The sequence below is a fragment of the Dermacentor albipictus genome, unplaced genomic scaffold (genome assembly GCF_038994185.2).
Source record: "Dermacentor albipictus isolate Rhodes 1998 colony unplaced genomic scaffold, USDA_Dalb.pri_finalv2 scaffold_30, whole genome shotgun sequence".
Lineage (NCBI taxonomy): Eukaryota > Metazoa > Arthropoda > Arachnida > Ixodida > Ixodidae > Dermacentor > Dermacentor albipictus.
Window position 1 is genome coordinate 1598606 of NW_027225584.1, and position 5837 is coordinate 1604442.

Sequence of the window (5837 nt, forward strand, 5' to 3'; positions counted from 1 at the left end):
AAACCCACTACGGGTGTCACTAGAGTCTGTTTTGGTAAACGCATTCAGAATGTCTAACTCAAGAACTTTTCTAGATCTTTTTGTCCAAAAGTGCATAAAATGCCAAACGACGTGTTAAATGTGCGGTTACCGTCGGTCGTCGACGTTAGCGAATAAAAGACGCCTCAGACAAATCGAACTCGTTCGAAGCAACATAAGTTAATTGGCTTTAATATTAAATAATTTCACACCAGAACTTCAACAATCAAGGGCGTGTTATTGTTTTCCATACAGGGCGCGCACACGACGCCTGGAAACCATTCTATGCTCGCGCAGCAGCAGGAGTGAAATGCCGGTGTTGCACAACGGTTTCATAGAGCCACCGCGCTGCGACCACTTCGGCGGCACAATCCAAATTTGTCGGACATCTCATTCTGTGCTGGAAACACTGGGAGGCAGGAAGTTTGGAAAAAACGGCCATTCCCGCCCGCAATGTCTCGGTCGTGGGTTCGTTATGCCAGTTGTTCAAGCCGTTCTGTACATTTATACTGGATATTAACTGGAGTCATTTAGCTGTGCTGATGCTGTTTGCCGTGTGTTTTGCATCAGTGCTTCGTGACATCGGCTGTATTGCGTGTTTTCGCCGACGGCTTACTACCACAATGGCGGGATCTGCGTTCGCCGCCTTCGTGTCTCGGTGCGTCTTTGTACGTCGCACGTTCGGATAACACTTTTTCCGGTAAGTGAAATACATTGCGCTTCTTTTTTCGTCAACAATGTGAATATATTTAGGTGTTACCCGCGGCAATTCTTGATATATGGGCTCTCTGCCCTGCGAGTTTTCGTCATTACTTTTATACGAGGGTTCTGCTTGTGTTCAGCCGTTCAGCACTACCGCGCTCCACGACTTCCGCAACAACAGTCAGAACTTTGCCCTGCTTGTTAGCCTGTGGTTAACGTAGCACGAGCCAACCGAAAGGAGTGCATTCGAAGATGACGCGCTGGCTGTAATGCTGAACCAGACTGAACTCGCTTTATTTTGTGTCCTTTTGTACTTACGTGTGCGCGCGTGGGTCAGTGACTATGCAGTTTGTAGCTATCCCACTTTATAGCAAAACAAAAAAATATAACAGCAATGTTTACTTCATCTATACAATTCCAAAGTAAATCGTCTGCTGATGTACAAATTTCACTTGTTTTGTTCTAAATAAGCAGCAAAACCTTTAACCTAGTAAGTGCTTCATCTGGGAGTGAAATCACGACAGCTTGGCATTTATTAATGAATTACTGTGAGTGGGTCACCTTATGTGTAATTGCAAATCTGCCTTTCAACTGACTTGATGCTATCTTATTTTGTCCCTTTCACTCTATAGACGGCTGGACATCCTTCTTGTACCTTGGCGCTAGCTGGATGACGGGACCTCATCATGATCAGTGTAAGCCAATGTACTGTACCCTCTCTGGTCCTCCCAGTGCTTTATATGTGGGTTAAGGCCAGGGAGCGCTTCGTGGTAAAATAGCTAGCTGGTGTCTCACCAACGGCCATTTTTTAGCTCTGGCCCATTATAAGCTGCCACTATTATAACCAATTTCTCAGTGCCAGTGTACATACGCAGTTCTAATAATTAGTTTCCCTAAGCCTTACAAAATTTACCTGTAGGTAGTCATTGCTATGTAAGAACTCACAAATTAACTCTGCTGTGTCATAGAAGTATTCCATACATGAGTAAAAATTTTCTACAACAGTGTACATTACACCTTGCTTCCCTAATGCACAAATGTATTCAAGCCAGTATTTGATTAGTTTGGTATTCTAAATTATTTCTATGTGATTTAGTTTCTTTACAGGAACTTACTGTACAGCATCAGCAAGCAGTCTTATTTAAGATTTATGTGTGCTGTAAAAGGTGTGCTTTGCCGCTAGAATTGATAAAACATGGGCCAAGGCTTCCATACAAGGACAAACTTCAATTTCGTTCTACCACCATGAGCACTTGGCTGGTGCTTGCAAAATGAATCGCATTCAGTAGCTTGTGCCAGACTGTTTTTTAACCTTAATATGAGGAGATCACAAAGTGATCTGTGGATGCGCCTGCGTCTGAGATATAGATTGCGCTGCAACATATGTGCGTGTAGAACAGGCATGATGCTGAGGGTTCCAGCAGTTTGCAGAGGTGCTTTTAAAATTTTGTCATGACTGCAATTTTACCTGTGCTGTTTTTTATCACCTATTTCAATAATATCATTGGATGTGTTATCAGAATTTATCAATCTATTTGCCCTGGCCCATTAGCCTGCCACATTTGCCTCTTCACTAGGTGGGCAATTATTCTGCATGGACCATTACTTGAATACACCTTTTTGTGTGCAGTAGCTTCTCAGTTGCAAGTCAGCATAGATGCTCAGAATTACCTGAGAGTATAGATACACTGATAATTTGCCACCTATACGAATCACTACGCACTTTCTCACGCAAACAGCATGTCAACACTTCCAAGTCAGCGGGCAATGTTATCGTTGGATCACATCATGAGATACTTTCAACTTTGTATGAAGCATCATCCAAGGTGTTGCATCATTTGTGTGAGGTATTGCCCGAAGCCAATTAGGGTCACTTGAAAATATATCAACAAAAGTGATTGATCCAGCTAGGAGTGTTACTTTGGAACACTACTTTATCACCAGTCCTCCTTTGCATGCTACCTGCTTACTCTGTACTGTGTCATGTTTAAGTTTGAAAGAAAGGCAACAGCTAGGCAGCCCAAAATGCCAAACTTGCTTTTAGTTCAACAATATAAGACGCTATTTAACTTAATTAAGTTAGTACATCATTTACCTGCAGAGTGAATTACTGTATTAAACTGATTATATTTTTCAGGAAGCTTTCAGACTTGTTTGACAGGTTGATAAGTGGCTTTTTAGCCACAAAACACCATACAATAATTTAAAGGCTGACTTTGACTCTGCTATGCAACTTAATGACTATATGCCAGGAACAAGGCCTCTGAGTTGGGGCGCTGGCTAACACTCCCAGTGTTCTACTAGGACACATAAATACCCAAGAAAGTGGATGGGAAAACGACGCCGCTGTAGCTCAATTGGTAGAGCATAGCACGCGAAATGCGAAGGTTGTGGGTTCAGTTCCCACCTGCGGCAAGGTGTTTTTTCATCCACTTTAATTTCCATTAATTTATCGTTTACTTAATTTATTAAGCACAAGTAATTTCCCCTATGTTGTCCTTGGTGTCAGTGTTTGTTGGCTTCTCGTGATAGGAAATATACTAGTCATTTTAAACATCATCGCGTACATACCTTAAGATATCCGTAATTTAAGAGAAAGGAATGCTTAAATTTATTTTTAATATGAGCCAAACTTCTTACGTAGCACATATTGTTAATTGAAGTTCCAATTTCAACATTCCCATTTCCTCCCTTGCCCTTTTTTTCCTGTTCTGTGCAGGTATTGCTTTCCTATGTCTACAAGAACCGTCACGGGTGGCCTGTGACAGCAAGCTTTCGTGGTCAGCCAGTGCTCTCCTACGAAGGCTGGCCTACTCTGGCAGCGGCAGCAATCATCTTCAAGATTTATCGATGATCACCTTTGCTGCTATTTTTCACTCTTCTTAATTACACTTTCTGCATCTTTTCTAATCTATTAGGTAATAAAGTATGAGTATGTGACATTGTGTGAAGTTGATGCCTTGCTGCATTTAAGCTTGCAATCACCTTTTATGCATGAAAAGCTCATCATACAATTTATGAAAAAAAAAATAACAGCATATTATGATTTATCTTTCAGTATCTTGTAACATGCAACATACAAGGAATTCACTAATGGATGGTATGCCGAAGAACTGGCCATCATTTCTGCGTGATGCTGTGCAAGCATTTGGCGTTACCTTACAAGAGGCACCCGGAAAGTAAGTTACAATTTACTTTTAAATGAAGCATAGACATCAGAAAAAATATATTTATATTGCTAGTTAGAGTGGTTCGCAGAGTGTTTTTCCAGATGTGTACTATCCTTTATTTCTTAACTCATTGCAGCACAGTGTTCTGTTTCGTATACTGGTGTAAGGCTATTGTGCCCCCTGTAGCTGAAACCAGGATATAATTTTTGCCTGAACGGCAGCATCACTGACAAAATTTTTCTTTGCTAGAAACTATTTCAATTTGGTGGAGACCCAGCAGGGCGAAGTTTTGTCAATAATGGTGTGTTTCACGCAGAGATGTTCTTGTTTAGGTCAATGCGTGAACATTAGAAGTATATCAGCATACAATACAGATCTTGTTTGATTTGCAAAATAATTCTGACAGGTGGCATTCAATTGATTGGTCTAATTAAAAAGCACAAATTGATCAATGAGGCTGTACTACACTATTCCCATGTTTCACATCTGGAAAAAATACCTCTGCATCACTCTATCCGACAATATAAACTTTTTTTTTCTGATGTCCATGCCTCGTTTAAAATAAATTGTAACTGTGGGCAAACGTCGTGTTACTGTAAGAGCTGCCGCAAAAATTTGAGGGAATGTCTAATAAAAGTCTTCAGTTGTTCTTGTCAAGCTGTCCATTAGCCAACTTTTAGCGTAACGTTAGCAGGGCTAACTGAAGTACTTCTAGACGTCCATGGCTACAAAATGTCTTGATCAAGACAGCTACTAGGCTTTTGAATTAGCCGTTGAAGACATCTTTTAGACATCAAATAGCTGCTTGCGTGTTTCGTGGGCTGATTGCTTCGCAATGGAAGTTGCTCATCTTCAACGGCAACTGTTGGTTCAAACAGGTGCAAGGCTCTGTCCAATCTGTTTGTACCGCAGGTTGTCGCTCGTTACCAGACCACCACATGTGACAAAGGCAAGCATTATGCCTGTAAGATGGTTCGTAGCCAATGTATAATGTATTGTCTGAACCTCAAGCAGTGACTGATTGCCGTTTAATTTTGCTGTTATGTCACTTGGTTACGGTCGCAGTTTTATGTTTTTCGAATATTGCTGCCTGGTCGGTTGCACTGGGAAGCAGCCTCTCGAAGTAAGAATTTGATCCTGCAGTCTGCACAGCGACATAGACTCCCAATTTACGCACACCGTGATTCGTGCTCCCCGTTCACCCTTTCCTGCTGCAGCCACGGGTAAATTGTGCCTCTGGCCTTTCTCGGCCGCGATTAGGCATGAACGGAGACCAGCATAAGTGCTTACATGGTCGGACGTGTATGAAGTTGGGTGGAAAGGCTCGCAAAAGTGGCTGATGAAGGTGATGCCCACGAAAGCGACTTGTCCATATTGAGACAATGTGGGACACTGAATGTGAGCCACACATTAGCGGCCTCCAAAAGAAAAGAAACATGCAGGCTGGAAAGGAGTCAATGCTAAAATGATGGGTAGTCCATGTCGCTGTGTAGGCTGCGGCAGCAGATGCCTACGTCACCCGACTGCTTCGCACTGCAAGTTGCTCATCCTTAACAGCGACTGTCGCTGCAAACAGGTGGGACACTCTGTCCAATCTGTTTCTGCTGCTGGTTGTTGCTCGTTAGTAGACCACCACGTGCGATGAAGGCAGGCACTACGCCTGTAGGTAGGCAGCTCAATGTACCCTAAGAGACCCGTGTATGTGAATGCTCACTGTTGCCATATGGTTCGTCGCCAATGGATGATGTATTGTCTGAACCTCATGCGGTGACTGATTGCTGTTTAAGTTTGCTGTTATGTCACTTGGTTATGGTCGCAGTGTTATGTTTTTAGAGTATTGCGGCCTGGTCGGTTGTACTGGGAAGCAGTCTCTCGAAGTAAGCATTCGCTCCTGCAGCCTGCACAGCGACATAGACTCCCAATTTTCATGCACCGTGATTCGTGCTC

The 5837-nt window shown here is 42.6% G+C and overlaps 1 long non-coding RNA gene across 1 annotated transcript; it reads left to right on the forward strand.

The window, feature by feature from the left end:
* The first annotated feature begins 467 nt into the window (after positions 1-467).
* Positions 468-3641, forward strand: LOC139052732 (uncharacterized). Its single transcript, XR_011510036.1, has 3 exons — positions 468-718; positions 1353-1415; positions 3440-3641. It is a non-coding gene; the product is annotated as an uncharacterized lncRNA (long non-coding RNA).
* Positions 3642-5837: the final 2196 nt, after the last annotated feature.